General features: G+C 41.7%; 1 protein-coding gene across 13 annotated transcripts in view; it reads left to right on the top strand.

Moving 5' to 3' along the window:
• The first annotated feature begins 5462 nt into the window (after positions 1-5462).
• The window catches only part of LOC138205723 (unconventional myosin-IXAa-like), a 133498-nt gene continuing 121028 nt past the window's right edge, over positions 5463-17932 (top strand). For all 13 annotated transcript variants that reach the window (XM_069161907.1, XM_069161906.1, XM_069161911.1 and 10 more), the window contains exon 1: positions 5463-5901. The gene's annotated coding sequence lies outside the window, so the exon portion shown is untranslated. The remainder of the gene's footprint in view (positions 5902-17932) is intronic.

Genomic DNA, 17932 nt, shown 5'->3' with positions numbered 1-17932 from the left:
CTTTTATTTTATTGTGGGTTTTACACTTTGAATGAGATTGTGTTAATGTGCTACTGTGTTAATTAGTGAGTTTTAGAGGTGCTGGTAGGCGGATTTTTTTTTCTATACTGTCAGACAGAACTGGTGGTTTACTCTGCTCTACTTTTATTATACAGGAAAAAAAAAAAGTCCAAATGTCACAGTCACAAAAATACCAAGAGGCCCCTTTGTTGCTGCCGTCTCTGTTTTTGAGGATACTATTTACTTTTCTCTCCTTCTCAGTATTCTGTTTGACAGAAGAGTCCTGTTGGCCTCTTGGCGATACTCCCCACTACTCCAGCCTTTTCTAGTCAATTGTCTCCCTCAACTCACCTTCTGCCGTCAGCTACTGTCTCTGTTATTTAATGTGAAGCTCCTGTCATTTTGGACCCTGATGCTGGCCTGAATGTGCAAGCCGGGGGCCCCACGACACGGAGTAGGATTCCAGCTCTCAGGGCCGAAGGGAGGATTTCCTTTTCAACGTGTCTGGTTGGCAAATATGTCACCAGGCTGGAAACCGATCCTGTGAAAAACAGGTGGGATGTTTTCAAACCCACCACAGAGTGTGTGTGATCCGTTTCTCCCCTCACACATGCTTCAAGGTAAAGAGAGTCAATCCCCTGCCTGCAGAGGTATTATCTGTCAAAAGTAAGCAGCCCTGGTGCAGTTTATCTGAGATCTGCTGCTAAATCTTCTCTAATTAGATTGACTAAAGATGAACTGTGTGTATATCTCAGAAAGAGTGGAATTTCACTGAACATCCCCAAGGTGATAACGAAAATGAAATGACACAGACCTTTCAAATGACAAATCCATTTTGACAAGGAGGTGTGTTGTTTGCAGGCAGTATTGACTCACAGCGAGCTTGTTGTCACCACAGGCCTTGAAGGGGAAAAAAAAAACCTGTTACTCAGTCCAATAATTAAGTCACAGAAATACTCCAGTGTTTCTAAAACAAAAAAAAAGAACCACTTCTATACCTGCTCACTGCAGTCTATATGTTTTGTTCTTTATTAATCTACCAAGCTCACAACATTTTCAACCATGGACTGACACTTGATCAGTTTGTCATCCCGGTACAGATCAACAACACTGACAGTGGATCTTTGAGGCTGCGCATGAGCTAAACATGCTAACACAGGTAGCCGCACTAATCTCTGCCTGTCTGACTGACGTCTCTCAGTGGATGTCCTCACACCTGAAAATTAACCTCGAAAAGACTGAACTTCTCTTCCTTTCAGCAAAAGACTCTCCCACCCTCGACCTGACTACTACCTTCAACAATTCTGTGTTATCCCCGACCCTGACTGCTAGGAACCTCGGAGACACTCGACAGTCAACTCTCTCTTACTGCCAACATCACTGTAACAACACGTTCCTGTAGATACATGCTGACCAACATCAGGAGAATACGTCCCCTTCTCACTCAGAAGGCGGCGCAGGTTCTGGTCCAGGCTCTGGTCCAGGTTCTGGTCCAGGTTCTGGTCCAAGTTCTGGTCCAGGTTCTGGTCCAGGTTCTGTTCATCTCACGTCTAGACTACTGTAACTCCCTCCTGGCAGGTCTACCTGTTAGCTCCATCCGATCTCTGCAGCTCATCCAGAATGCAGCAGCTCGACTGATCTTTAACCTCCTAAATTCACTCCCACTACTCCGCTCCTCCTCCTCCTCCTCCTCCTACTCCTCCTCCTCCTCCTCTTCCTCCTCCTCCTCCTCCTCTTCCTCCTCCTCCTCCTCTTCTTCCTCCTCCTCCTCCTCCTCCGCTCCCTTCACTGGTTACCAGTAGCTGCCCGCATCCGTTTTAAAACATTGGTACTTGCGTACCGTGATGTGAACAGATTGGGTCCAGTCTACATCCAGGACATGGTCCAACCTTACATCCCAGCCCGCTCCCTCCGCTCTGCTTCGACCAATCGGCTTGTTGCTCCCTCGCTGCGATCTAAACACTCTACAAAATCACGACTGTTTGCTGTCCTGGCTCCTAAATGGTGGAATGAGCTCCCCACCGACATCAGGACAGCAGAAACTCCGTACATCTTCCGCCGCAAACTAAAAACACACCTCTTCAGACTTTACCTTGAACAGTAGCACTTAAAATGGCACTTACTTATAACACTTTGTAGTTTGGCTATCTTGAAGAAAATTGTACTTTCTTGATTTCTGTTCTGGGTTTTGTACCCTCATGGTTGAAATGCACTTATTGTAAGTCTCTTTGGATAAACAGGTCAGCTAAATGAAATGTAATGTAATGTAACATGCTAACACTGAGAGTGGACTAATGTTTAGAGAAGGTATAATATTTACCATGTTTATCTTAGTCAAGCATTTTAGCATGCTAATGTGCAGATGTTTGATCCAACAAGACCACAAAACGAAACAACAAAACATGTAGTTGTTCCAGACTCTCTCAAACAGCATTTTATAAGCATTTTTTGATTTGATGCCTCTATCGACAGCATGACACAATTAAGGCACATAAACAGTTTTGTGGAGGGAGCTTATTGTGGACTAACTTCTGCTTTCTGGTTGGAAACTGATAAATGAACTGGAATCTCCTGTGTTAAAGTCTGATGTTTTGTTGACCCATCCAACTACCCCAACCTCCCTCTTCTGCTGAATATGTCACTCTGTTTGTCATTTGAAAGTAAACATCTCGTGTGTTCATTTTCTACAATGATACTCTCGTTTCTAATAATGACCTGACGATGAAATTGTTGCCACCAAATATATCAGTAATATATCAAATAGTTCTTGAAGAATCTCACTTTGTAGCAAAAAGGACAAACTCATGGTGGCACTGGAGGAAATATCAGTGAAGGCCTCAAGCTTTATTCTCTGGTGACCAGGAATGTCTGTACAATATTATGTGTCAATTTATCAAGCTGATGATGAGATATTTCGGTCTAGACCAAAGTGGTGGACAGACTGATGACATCGCTGTCCACAGGATCTCGCTGCCGCGACTAATAAATACAGATCAAAGATAACATCAAAAGTGTTTGAGATGTCACAAACGTTTGTCGTCACACATGAATGTTTGCACATAATTACATCTCATGTCTGTGACGACAGTGGAAAATGAATCAATGATACAGTAATGTTGTGACACTCACAATTCAATTATTTCGGTTTCACATTTGGAAGGATTTGGTCCTTCCCACATATTAAATGCATGTTGGACACAAAAGTATCATACTGAGTTTTCAGTTTACACTCAGATACAATGAATGCAGACTAATAGTCTAAAGTTTTACTCAGCCTACCCTTATTGAACAGGATAATAGAAACCTGTGAGTGTAAAAGCCAAACTTCAGCCTCCAAACTAATCATAAGGTTGAATAAACAACTCCAAGTAACTGGTTTACGTAAACGTTTGGTACCTTTCCAGCAAATGCCATCTTTGTGGATCTATATATATATATTTGTTTTTAAATCTGCCTCTATCTTACCAAACAAAATATTGCATAGTTACTAAAATACAATTGAAAATGAAATTAGCCTTATTTTTTTTATATTATGTGGATGGCACATTAACTAATATTAAATAAATAATGTAAGATCCCATTTTGATTGTGTTATTTGTATTAAAACAAGTGTCTTCTTGTGTATGTGGCACTGGTGCATGTATATCATTTTGAAGTTTGCTCAACTTAGAAACACAAGTTCCCCAGCTGCCCCAAAACTTTGAGTTCAATAAATTTAAGTTTAAAAACTAGTTTATCTCAAGAAGTGTAAAACTCCAAAGTGGATTTAAATGGCCAAAAGACAGTATAAAATACCTTGGCATATACATCCCCCCATCCTTACAGAATTTGTAAGATGCCAATTATAGTAAAATAATCCGGTGCATTAGTGAACTGGAACGATGGACTCTGCTCGGTCCTGTTGAAAGTATTCACATGAATGTTCTGCCCAGACTTCTCTACTTATTTCAGATGCTACCTGTAGAAATTCCAAAATACATTTTTGATAACCTGGATATTTGACAAAAAAAAGCGTCCAAGAAATAGACTTAAAACCTTACAGCTATCTAACCTAAATGAAGGCCTCAAACTTCCAAACTTAAAATATTACTTCTGGGCTGCACAAATGAAACCTTTGATAGCGTGGATTCAGAATAGCATACACTCATTGGCTTAATATTGAGAAAAACTTATGCCCAGAGCCCTTATAAATTTTGCCTTTTTTAGATGCACCCATAAAAGAACTGGACTGGACTAAGATCACCCTTAAAATCTGGAACAAAATACAGACAGCTTTTGGGCTTCCAAAGTTAATTTCATCATTAACAAGCATTGGGTCTATGAAGACCTTCACACCTAACAATCTAGATATGGGCTTTAGAAAGTGGTTATACCAATATTGGATTGGTTTATCTGCACCAGCTATTTAATGAGGACAACCGCAAGACAATCGACCAGCTGAAAAAGGATTTTGATCTTCCCAAAACAGATTTCTTAAGATATCTACAATTGAGAACTTTCCTAACAACATACAAAGAGTGGGAAAAGCTTGTGAAATGTACCTCTTCAGAAAGGTTTTTAATAGAAATACAGATGGGGAGTGAAGATAAGACAACAATAAGTAAACTATACACTGCTGTAACTTGAAACAAAGAAAGTAACTCTGAAAATGCATTTTGTTATATTGCTGGAAACTAAATAAAAAAATGAGTTTAATTTTTTTTAAATGTTCATTTAACATCTCTTGAAGACACACAAAAATAAAAAAAAATTACACATACACATACAAAAATTAAAATCACTGTAGGTTTTAACTCTTTTTATCTCTCAAATAATGTATAGGCAGTCAGTTTACAGATAATAAGTTAATTGAACTCTCAGTAGGAAATTAACTCAACACATTTCAAGTCAAATGCAAGCCAGAACAACTAAATGTTTATGTTTTCTATTTACAACTGTATTTAAAAAAAAAAAAAATTAGGTATTTTAGGTGGAATTAACAATAAATAAATAAAAATCCTGTATTTACATGAAATGAACAAAAAAAAGATAAGTTTATTCCTCTAAATTTCTGCTTAATGTTTTACAGCGAATTCACCTTCAAATCCTTCAATATACAGGAATGTATTAACCTCTGATTCTGGCCAACATCTGTCTCTCTCTCTCTCTCTCTCTCTCTCTCTCTCTCTCTCTCTCTCTCTCTCTGTGTGTGTGTGTGTGTGTGTGTGTGTGTGGTGTGTGTGTTTGTGCTTGTGTAAATTGGGGTAGGAGGCGGAGGGCGATCTTGGCCACACCCCACCCTCCTGTCAGTCATGTGTTGAGTGACACAGTGTTATCAAATCATGTTCATTATGTTAAAAAATAACATGGAACTGAATGACCAATTCTTCACTTGAAAACAATTGCTGTTATTTCACAAGAAAGTCCGCCCAAATTACAGCCACCCACCCATATCACTGCTATAAAGCTCCCACCCTACGGCCTGCGTGAACGCGCAAGCGCGAATGCACGCGCGATAGTAAGACTTGCAGCGATTGTAGACGAGAAGAAAAAGGAGAGAGAGAGAGAGAGAGAGCGAGAGAGCAGACCGTAGAGCAGCGGCGGGAGGAGGGCGACGTGACGGCAGGACCCAAAACAGAAGCTCTCTGGACTACGACGCGTAGAGAGGAGGGAAACAAACAAACAAACAAACACACAAAAAGCTGGATCATATCCACGGCAGATTTGGAGATTTGAGCAGCCGGATACGTGTTGCAGACTGTTACGCACGACAGCTTTTCCCTGCGGTAAAATCAGCCTGAGTTTCTGGTCAGGAGGCGCACGGCTTGCCTGCTCTTCCTCGTCAGGGAAAAAAAAAGAAAAAAAAAGGGGTTTATAGCGGAGAGGTTTGCGGAGCAGCAGACTGAAGGCACCGTGGAGGAGGTAAGCCTTCCTTTTCATTTAAGTATTTACGCTGTGCTGTCAGGGAACGGGAGCTGCAGAGATCGGAGTGGGGAATGTCAAACCTCCGTCCTCCAGGCGGCTCGCTGCCTGTCTCTCTGTCAGTCCATCAGCTGCAGCCTCCTGTTCCTCATTCACATCGAATAGCAGAGCACGCATTATCGGGAAAGAAATGAGTCGACATGGTCAGAATATCCCCCAGTAGCCCTGTACGCGCCCAGGGCTCCAGGCTCCCAGGGCCCCCTCCTCATCTCACCCCTTCATCGCCACTGCCGCCGCCTCGGATAAATGTCACGCTGATTTCTTACATAATGCGTAAATGTGCAGTTACAGATGTTGCCTGGTGTATGTTGGACGCCACATCTGTGCTGCAGTTTGTGTGTCTGACAGTGCAGCAGCGGCGGCAATAAACGTGACGCACTGGAATAAATGGGACGGGATACATGCAGAGCCAACCCGGCTGGGTTCATTGTCGCAGAGGAAGGTTGGAGCTGAATGATTAGGTGTTATGTTAATGATGTAAAGACTGCAGGCCTGTGTTTTTGTGTCGTGTGCGCCCCTCTGGTCACTGTTGACGGACGTTTGTGGCATTTTGCGTCGTGAGGCGTTAAGGCTGCTTCCATCACGCTGCTGCTGACTGATGAGGCATGGAGGATTTTTACAGCTGGACACACGGATGTTCAGCTGCTGTGCGGTCCTATAAAGCGGACTGCTGAGGACGAGGCTCAATGTAGATACTGTACATCCTGTTGATCACAACAAACAGGCACTGACAACCCACTCCGAGTTTTATGAGATTAAACCCAAAGGATTTGGGTTTTGTTCTGTTGGTTGGACAAAACACATAATTTGAAGATACAAACTTTGGCATTTCTACTAGTTTTTGACAGTATATTGACGACAGAAATGTGATTTGATACAGAATCAATAGATTGACCTAGTTGCAGCTCTTACCTAGAATGAGCTAAACTGTAGTTTTGCAAATGAAGATGTGGGTAAATTGAGTAAAAAAAACAAACATGTCAGCTTCAATTTTACAGGGCATATATTGTAAATAAGACTGGTGTAGGCTTTAAAACAGTCATTGTTCCTACTTCCTTTACAAAATAAAATGATTTAAGATGTGGAATAAAAGGTCCGAACAGGTAGAGGAAATGAGGACATGTTAGAAGATGCATAAATGACCAGAACAGTGTTGGTTGATGCATTTTTTTTGTGTCACAATCACTGAAATGAAGCCAAAGTGAGTTTGCTCCACAAGCTTCAGGTGGAGCTGAATTTAGGTTGTTTGAAACCTGCTGACACGTTAAAACAGGCCTGCATGGCTTCGACCAGACCAGACCAGACCACAAGTGCCCCAAAGGCCTTAAGAGTTGTACCCCCCCCCCCCAACCACCACCACCACCACCACCCCCCTTCTGATTCAGTCAGGGGAGAATTCACGTATTGCGATGTCAACTTTGCTGACATTAACATTTCATTCAGGTTATTATGTAAGTAGCAAAGCCCTTGAGAGCAGAAGTGAAAACATTGTTTTGACAGCTCCAGCTGCCCAGCGAGTGCACTTGTTGGTGCGGCGATGAAGCTCAGAAGCAGCTTCTTCATTTTTAAACGCGTGACGGATGAAGACGTCATGGCGGGAGAAGAGCATCCACCGAGACTTTTCTACCCACTCACATGCAATACAAACATCACAACAGTAATCGAAAACAAGGCCAAGGGTGCTGAAGCAGACTCATCCTTCATTTGAATAATTCATAGAGAATGAAAGCCTTTAATCCATTTTTCTAGAGCTGTTTGAGGCTCTAACAAAGCTTCTAGATTTGTCCTTTTCTTTAGTCTTAATGCTGATGCTCTATTTCCTGTGGTAGTTTTTCTTTCAACATAATGGGGTGTCCTTTTTGTTTTTACCATTGGGGCCCATTTTCCGAACACTTTGACAGAGCTCTGCAGTCAGCTGTTCATCCAGTATTTATGAAGTCTACCGTATATCTAGAAAGTGGAAGAGCCGCACTGCCACTCATGTCCCAGATGACTCAGAGCCTCTCCATTGAGATTTAATGGGAGAATGGCATTTAAAGGCTCAATATGGTGTGAAAATGATTTGTCAATATAAATGCACTTCATATTTATTTATTTATTTCAAACCCGAAGTTATACCATGTGCTATCAGAATCAAACTGAGGTACTATGCAGTGGTTCACAGCTTTCACATTGGCAGTTTGTATATTTGGCCTGGAACGAGAAAGACATCAAACATTGCAGTCTTTTAATGACAAACGGGTAGAAACAGGTTGTAAAAGAGGTGTTTATAGAGAAATATTAATAGAGAATATTTCACAAACAAGTTTCCACATATTACAACATAAAGCCACAAATTGATTTCTGATTAGTCAGGTAAAATCTCCGCACTCATGACTTTTCATTGACAAATTATTGTGCATAAATATTAAAATCACTTAAAAGATTACCTACCTGACAGTTGAAAGTCGGCAGATGGATTTATTTATAGTTTAACTTTTGAAAATCAGGCTAAAATCACATGCAGGCAGCTTCACTTGAAAGGTGACTGACACAGTTATTTGTATGGTTACTTCCCATAGTTCAAATGACAACTTCCACACTAGGCTGAATAGACTGAGTTAGTTTAAACAAACATGTTATATGTGAATTTACTCTTAGTTGAAATAACCTCAACCTCACCATAGAGAGAGAGAGAGAGAGGGTGGTTGGGTTGGATGGTCATCTGACAGAGGACAGGACCTGGACCTGGACCTGGACCAGTGCCTGAACATTTACAATTTCTAATCATTACGAGGAACCTCTTGATTTCTCTGAAAGGAAAAACAACTGGCCGATATGATGTCATAGCTGACCTTGTTCCATGATAACTGTCACACAATCATTTTTCTCTGCGATTTATTGTAAGCTACAAGCTCAGATGATGATGTTTGTATTCTATCACCGAGATAAGCTCATCAGCAGATTTAAGGACGAGATAAAAATCCCATCTACTGTAAATGGCTGAAAATCATTTGAATCCACGAGCCCACTGACCTTCATGTCTGCTCTCGTCGACAACTTGAGAAACGGTTTTGTTGTATTTTGCCACTGGATCCCAACATCCCGCCCGAACCTGCTGCTGCAACACTCAAGGCTTCATGTAAGACAATACCAGGATGAGGTCAATGTCTCGCATACCATGTCAGTGCGGCGATATGCATCTCTAACCAGGTGTATTTATAGAGCCTTTCACAATGGTAGTGAAGGTGGTGTGAGCGTGTATGAGGCATCTTAAATAGCATCTGTCTTTGTCCTGACACACACCAGAAGACTTGGGAAGGTGCTACAGTTGAGTAGTCAGGTTTCCATTGTTGTAACTGGTGTTCGCAAAATAAATCACAGTCACTTTTCTTTTTTTGGGACCAAATCTGCTGTTCCCCGTCAATATTTAGTTTTGTTAAACTTTTAAAAACCTTTTAAAATGGGGCAGCCAAATATAAAGGAAAAAAAAGAAACCCGGGTTACTTTGTGCATGTTAACCTGTGACATGCAGGGGTTGCAATTCACATTTAAGTTGTACTTGTTTCCCTTCAGCCTTCATCACCTGCTTGTACTGCAGTAAGTGATTTCCCACAGTGCCTTCCAATAACTCCTGGAGACTAAGCGTGATCTGGCTGCACTGAGCTGTGGGGTTTATGTGCAGCCGAGGTGAGCTGTAGGAACTGTGGGGTGAGAGAGAAAAAAGTCTCAGAGCTGTCATTCAAACACAACCAGTCATGTGGCTGCAGTAAATTCTGGACTATTGAGGCACCTGTCAGCGGGGATATTGACACGTTTTTCTGATATAGTTGTCGTTTTACATTTGTTGCATAACAGAATTGGAAGTTTTGCATCTTATTTAAAGGGTACGTCTGGTCTGTATTTCTCTCTATAAAGAATTGTGTATATTAATGCTCGAAATGTGTATTAATCGGCAGGGGAAAGTAAAAATGCGGTATGTACTCCTGTTTGAGTGACATTTGCTAAAAACCACAGTTCCCAGCTTATTTAGGGAATATTTAGCCTTTTTTAAGAATGAGTATTCATATTTTTTTGACCTGTCTTTAGAGAAGTATTTGGAATGAATTAAAGAGTTTAGGAATGAATGCTGGTGAGGAAGTTAGGAAGTATTGAGCCAACCTTTCAAACTCAATAGTCGGTGAAGAGAAACGATCTTGACACGATGCGCCATGAAAAAAAAAAAAATCCCCACAAGAACTATTTGCTCTACAAAAGCAAAATACAACACTGGCAGCTCTTTGATCCTTTATACCTTTTGTGAACGTTATTCACTTCGCTTTTTAATGTGTCCTTGTGTCCTCCAGTTCACTCCCAACAAACACACTCTAGCACACATGCACGCAGCTGCACTGAAAACAATCAGGCATTTCAACATCTGACAAGGATCGTGCATATGCCCTGAATATCGACACAGTCGGCTGGATTGCTCAGTGGAACGTGACCGCTGATACACTTGTGCTGTTTGTGCTGCTGGTCGAGGTCGCGTGGTGACCGGCTGATCTCTTTGACACTCGTGATGTGAAAACTCAGTGATTTGCCACATTGATGCTCTGATAGTGTTCAGGTGAAGTTCACCTTAGTGAACACAGAGAAAGATTTCCTCCCACAGAAAAGTTTGCTTCTTTTTCAATCCTTCATGCACAGTCTAAGTTAATTCATGAACATATTCTGTGTGTTAGGTTTTACATATTCTTTAGAGATTAACATTCAAAGACACTGCGTCCAAAACAGAAAGACATCCGAGGAATATTCCCACCTCTCTTTTGTACCGCTGTCTGATGATATTAAAGTCACTTGTACTTTTTCCACAGCCCCTTCAAAGGAGCTGATACAGTATAAAATGTGTCAGTGGTGCAGATTGTTTGCATGATAGCAGAAGTCCTTTTGATCCTTTTGAACATGGCTCGATTCTTCGTTGGGCACTGCTGTTTGCTATTCCTTCAGCTGTTCAAAGCTGAGCCCTCCGTGAATTTCTGCATCCATTATCGCTTCTCTCATCTCTTTGTATTAGTCATTTAATCTCGTACTGTGGCTGTCGGTGCTTTAGGCACCGTTTAAAAAGAATTTTCCACGTGCAGGCGAATGCATCGTGGTTTTGTTGCTGAACTTATTTTGACGTGGAGAGAATTGGAGCGCTCGGTTGTGTTTCTTGCAACAGGCAGCAGCTGGTGCGGGCATGGATCAGTCCCCTGGCACTGCCCGGGGCAAAGAGCAGCCAGGAGCATCGCAACGCTCCCCTCCATCCTGCTCAACTGGTTACAGATGGAGAGGAACACGAATGATTAAGAGAAGCAGTGAAGGCGCTGATACATGTTGAGGGATTCCTTTTAAATCAAACAGCCGGCAGCCAGGCCCTTTCTGTGGATGAGGAAATCTCTCCAGAATTAGTTTGTCTCTACTAGCTTCCAAAGACAGTGTATCTATCAGAAAGGAAACACATTTTTTTTTAGTTTTGTCTATCGTTCCTATCAGCTATGTTGACACTGTAGTGGTAAATGCTAGCTCTCTTAACTAGTCTGGAGTGGATTAGGAGAGTCTGCGGTGATCAGCACCTGACCACGAATCCAAGACCACACCAACAGTGTCATCTCTCACCGGACCTGTTCTGGTTCTAGTGAGAGCTGTTCCTGGCTGTTCATTATGTTTTCTTGTGTATTTGTCTGGCTCATTCAGTCTTTGTAACTTTCAGCTGATCTTTAGGTTTGTCCCAAGTTTTACTTGGGATTTACCCTAAAAATCCATCTCACAATGTCCAATTTCAGGTTCTAATTTCTACTCTTTGACAGAAGATAAATAATTCCCAAATGTAGAACCACTAGGAAGTTTCATTTGCTCTTGGATGTGTTGGCACATTAAATGTACGGAGGGAAAATATTCAGCTGGCTAAGGGTTTGTGCAATAGACCTGAATGGATGGGTGCAGTTCAGTATCATTTTGTACTGGTTTAAACTGCCTGAAGGGCAATGAAAGAGAGCCAGGACAATGAAGTCGCATGACAGAAAACCAAAACAATGAGCTAAAATATACTAAACGTCTTAAGAGCAAAGGGGAGCTGCAAAATTGAGTAAAAGTAGTTTTTTTTCATGATGAAGGAGCTTTTTTACTTCACACATAGTTATTTGAACCTTTTATAATGTTGCTAAAAGAGATATACACACACTTAGATCCACGCAGTATTTAATTTTATTTGAACTTTTGGTCAGTCAGCCCTTAATCAGACACGGTACAGCAATGAACAAGCAGATTAAAGTAATCGATCCAATTCTCATCGTAGCATGTATGTAGTATACGTGTGCACACCCTTGGTGGTACAAGCCCCACCCCCTGGGAACTGTAGTTGTTTAAGTGCAATTTACTACACAATCAGGAAGCATTTTGAAATCGTACCATATAACACGGAGTTAATGTTCAATGTGTTCACTACCTGAAAACATACATAGGAGAGAGGATGTGAGAATTCACTATCCCCGGCAACAGGATAGTTCACCTTGACAGTTCAAGAAACACAAACAGTCAGACACGGAGAATGATTTTTGATAAGTCAGCAGTTTAGCTTGAATTATTAAACCCCTTTATTTGGAGATAATGGCAATAGTTAGTGCACTCAAAATGCTGACATAATTTATTTGTGCTCTTACAAAACTGTTTGCATGCACAGTGAAAGTTGGTCCTTGAGCTGGTGTCTGACAACAGATAGTTCTGGTGATAATTTTAGCATTCACTTTTTGTTTCTGGTTCCAAATAATCCAGTCCGGTTTTCTTAAAATAATCCTCGCTCTACTGTCTCACATCTTTTTAATGATAATGAACTCTGAGTGCAGTTTGATCGTAATTGATATGATTGATGGGCTAAAAGACAAAAATAAGAACCAAGTAGTATGAAACTGGAATTTCCCTTCAAGTCTTGCCAGTTTTTCCCCCTCTCCTTGTCAACTTCTGGGTGGTTCAGTGTTCAGAGAGCGCCCATCCACATGATCCACATGACCCCAGTCCAAGCATTAAGTCAGTAGTTATCTGCCCTGGTGAAGTGTCTTTGATCAGTTCTCTGAATCCCTGAAAGCCTCGAGGTCATTGTGTTACAGCTGACCCTGCGCTCGGCAGACTGCAGACAGGGGCAAGCAGAGGGAATTTCCCTATAGCGATCAATATGATATCACATTAATCACTTTGTTTATCAACTCAGGAAGATGGTTTTAATTGTGTTTATATGAGTGGAGCAGCTGAGCGGATCCAGGAGCCAAAGCATGGCTGTTGCAGCTGAATGTCAGCTTGAGGAACCCAAAGAAAACAATGGCAGAAGGCTCAGAGGAAGTGATGCACAAATGCACAACAATCTTAAATTTCTATTTACTCCAATACGAGATATCGTGGCCCTGCAATCAGCTGTAATTTGCGTTGGCTAGGAAGTGGAAAACAGTCAGGGACGAGTCCAAATGCTTGAATTTCCTCTGAAAGCTCCAGTGAGTTCAGGTGGTCATTATTAGCTCTCAGTCTGTGTGCTGACGCTTGCATTGTTTGTCTCAGTGTTACCAGCAGATTGATGGAGCCTGTGCTCAGATTGACAGATCTAGCTCAGCCAGCCAGTCTCCCCTAAAGCCAGCCAGACTCTGACTGTGAAAAACGCCTGTGAGGGTAAATCAGTAGTAAGAAAAACTCTTGCCCCTCTGCAATTAGCACCGTGTCATTTTGGGGTTGGGAGGCAGCCGATAATGTCACATCTCGCTGGTGTCTGTGGTTCAGTCCTTAAACATTTTTGACGGGGCGCCTGCAGACTCAGGAGGCAGTGTTATTCCACGCTTGTGTCACTTCCCTCAGAGCTGAATTACTGTCTTTAATAAGTGCTTGTCTCATATTTGTGCTGTCAGTTAGTTTGCGAGCAGCGTCTGGTTTCAGTCACCGAGGCCCTGGCTGTGGGCTCGGAGCCGAAGCCAAATGACGCCCTGCCGGAGAGCGCTGGCAGCCGGCACGCACGCGAGAGGAATTTGAATACATTCACAATAATACGACAGGCAGGCAAGACGAGCATGTGACCTACTGTCTGCCACTGCTTTGTTGCAGTATGCTGTTGGCAGTGTGTGTGTGTGTGTGTGTGTGTGTGTGTGTGTGTGTGTGTGTGTGTTAGAGTGAGGCAGTAGTGGCCAGAGCCAGAACAAAGCAGTCTGCGACCAGAGGACTTGGGTGTGGTACTCTCAGTTTGATGAAGCACCAAATTAAGTCTGATCGCTTTATCGTTTATCATTCATTTGGGCACCAAACGCTGATTGACATTTAAAGGACTGACTGATGTGTGTCAGGGACATCAACCATCAGAACCTGTCAAGTACCAAATCAGTGAAAGGATTGTCAGGTCTTCTTTACACATTATTTAGATCAGATATTTCCGAATTCTAGTACTAATCTTCTGGTACTTTAGCTGAAAACTATTAATTAATTAAATGATTTAGTTGAATGACAGAAAATTGATTGGCAACTAGATTGGTAATCATAAAAAGTGGTGTTCCAGCTTCTCCATTGTGAGGATTTTCGTCTTTTTTGTGTTCTATGTCATCGTAAACTGAATGTCTTTGATTGATATAGCAATTAATTATGTGTTTTGATTCTCAATAATGAGCATAATCCTTAGTTGTACCATTAATTTCACTTCTTCTATGGCTGTTTGTTCATATATCTCGTTTTGAGATATCATTAAACTGTGTACCAAAATTTTGTGTCTTATTGACACCTGTATAAAAAAAAATAGAATTATTTGAGGCCCTTGTAGGGTTCTTTTTGTCATCATTTTCCCTTTGATCACATTTTTCTTGCATGTCTGTCCCTCTTTCCGTCTCTGTCTCTGTTTCCCCTGTGTGCCTGTAAACGCTTAGTCATCCTGCCAAGGTTGTCTGAAAATTGCTCCGTCCTGCAGTCTGTCCTACTTCAGTGTGCAGCTCTAAACTGGGACGCCACAATAACGAATATAGCAGGTAGGACCTGGTGGTTCGGTGCCTCGGAGTCACGTGATGGGTAGATCGGACAATGCGGCTCGCAGGACAGGTCTGTGTCATTGGACTGTCATCGTCCTCTGCTGTGTCCGAATGAATAATAAGGACAATGTTGAAGACGGCCTGGAGTTTAGAAAGAGTTCCAAAGTTTCCTGTAAATATAAAACTATTATCTAATCCTTTTTAAATATGCAGGAAGTGAAACATTTTCTCCATCAAAGGAGCCATGCACATGTGGTTAAAAAAAATTGTTTAGCATGAAGTCACAGGGCACATCAGACTGTTTTCTGTCTTGTTGTGCTCCAAAAACACATGTAGTGCTGCGACTAAGAGATTAATACTTTTATCAATGAAATAGCTGAAAATAGTGTCCATCATGATATTCTGAAACAAAAGGTGCTTCACATTTCAGGTGTTAGTATAACAAAAGGTTCTGAGATGGTTCCTGTTGTATGTGGACCAAGTGCATTATTGTGATCTGGATGAAGCAGTGAAATCATCAGCACTTTTGTGAGCCATGTTTTGTGACGTGCACATTTGTGATTTCAGCATGGACCTGAAACTTGAGTAGAAAAGACACATCACATTTTGTGTCAAATCTTTGAGGAACAAAAGGAAGTCGTGCAGCTGTTTTGAATGTGAGTGGGTATGAGGGCACTTGGCTTCCCTAATGTAACGACGTGCCTGCTGATAACGCCTTCAAAATGCCTGCAACAACCAAATCGTTGTTCTCCATCCGGATTGGCTCGCTGTGGCGGTGCATAACTTCATAAATGTCAAAGAAACCCCACCTGGTTGCGCTCCTGCCCTGATACACCTTCTTCAGCCTTGGACAGTGACATTCTGCCCCTTCGAAATGCAAATGACCTTCTCAACACGTCGCCTCACTCTCTACTTCATTGCTGAAGGCTTTCTAAATGATTTTAAGGTCTCCGCTGTCAATTTCCTGAGCTTAACAATATTTGAAGTGCACTCTCTGGTCAAGTTTGATGTCCACAGTGAAACCACAAATATGCACATCACATGTAACTTTGTGCTGATGTTGATCAGGAGATATACAGTAACTTGGCCTAAAGCTTCCCCCTGCTAATATGAATGATTAACTAACTGATTGATAAAAAAAATAAATTGTCAGCTCTAAAAACTTGCCGTCGTAATGAAGAATCGCAGCATGTTGTCATCTATGTCTGGTTTCCAGCCTTTTTTCTTTTGTTTTATATCAAATTAAATTGAATATCTTTGGATTTTGTTCTGTTGGTTGGACAGAATAAACATATTGAAGGCTTGTTGTATGGCTTTGGTGAATTGTAATGATCGTGATGGTAATTTTCATGGCATCTTCTCACTAAATTAATCAAGTAATTTAGAAAATAACCAACTGATTAATTCATAATAAATGTAATTGTTAGTTGTGACCCTAAAGCAGCTTAGCAAGTCATCTTCTCTATTAGGATCCTCTTTAGTTGTCTGTCTTGTTGGGCTCATAAACACTCACAATAACAACAAAGACCTGCGGCCGCTGTGTTTTCATCCCCGTCTGTGTCACTCCGGCTCCCTTTTCTCATTTTCATCATTGTTATTTGTATGTAAATAAAGCAATTAGTTGGCGTTTGCGTTCGGATGTGCAGGCGTTCAAAACTCGGCTACGCGTCCTCCTCTCTCTACTACAGATCGTTCATTCATTCAGGCTCGTGGTCCCTGTGACAACATAACCTCCTCAACCTTCGCTGTCAGGCATCAGTTGCTAGGAGCCAGACTCGCTCGCTCGCTCTCAAAAAAGCCGCTAGTTGGTAACAATAAGAGGGACCGCTGATGAGCTTCACCGAGGTGTTTCTCTGTATTTGTTAACCCAGAAGCGGCATGAGGTAAGAAGAATGTTTATCTGATATCTCTGTTATACCAGATGCTGTAAAACCTAATGAGAAGAGCCATATTTTCATTCTGCTCAGGTGGGTGCTGCTGCCTTAGATCTGTCTTCGCATTTTCCTAAAGAAAATGTCTCATCTTCACTTGTGTCAGTGTTGCTTTTCTCTCTCTCGGTTTGTAAATGACGTCTGGCTTTGTCAACAGCATCTAGAAAGATAAATCCACTGTAATATTAATACTCATTTTTTCCCCATTTGTCACAAATCAAAACAATAGAGCTGATCAGTTTTATTCAGTCCATCGACAGATAATTAATTAGCACCAGTTTAGATAGTAGAGAAATTATTTTATCATTTTGTTTTGTAAAAATGGCAGACAGTTGATTGGTTTCAGCTCCTCTAATGGAAATATTTATTGGTTTTCTTAGTCGTCAATGAGAGTTTTGAACTGTTAGCAGTACGTTTTAATATAAAATAAGGACCATAGAAAACAACGTGCTACAAGATGCACAGACAAACATAACATGGAGCAAAGAAAGATAACACACAGCTTAAAGGGGCAGTGGAGGATGTACAGTGGCTATATACTGTACTGATGATGAATAAGAGGCGACGGTAAATAATTTGTGGTTAAGCGTACAGTACGTATCCATCAGGGAGTCTGCGTCGTCTCCACAGCCGTGTCGTTAATGAAAAGCTCTTGGTTTCCTCTCATCCAGCAGATGCTCTGTGCTCTCAGAGCTGAGCAGCAACACCACAGTCTCATCAGAAACAATGATGAAAGCTGCTCATGAAAAAACGAGCCGCGGATGCAGCGCTCCCATTGGTCGGTGATGAACGAAGCGATGTGGGCGATTGGCTCGTTGCTCCAGAGTAGCCGTAATGTGGTTGGCTGTTGTCACGGCGTTAAAATGTCCCACCAGAAAGAGAAGAGTGTGAGTGTGTACAAACTGGGCTGAAGGTGGATCTGTGACAGTGTGAAGACTGTGTGTGTGTGTGTGTGTGTGTGTGTGTGTGTTAAAAAGCTTAGGTCAAGGTGAGCACAGTGGGGTTTAATTTAGTCGGAACGGGGTGTGAAAGCCGGCCTGCTGTGGCTACATGGGT

This window comes from Embiotoca jacksoni, unplaced genomic scaffold (genome assembly GCF_022577435.1).
Source record: "Embiotoca jacksoni isolate LCO1_2020_lvr unplaced genomic scaffold, fEmbJac1.0.p SCAF_3, whole genome shotgun sequence".
NCBI classification, from domain to species: domain Eukaryota; kingdom Metazoa; phylum Chordata; class Actinopteri; family Embiotocidae; genus Embiotoca; species Embiotoca jacksoni.
The sequence above is the reverse complement of the archived record's forward strand: the minus strand, read 5'-3'. Positions and strand labels throughout refer to the sequence as shown.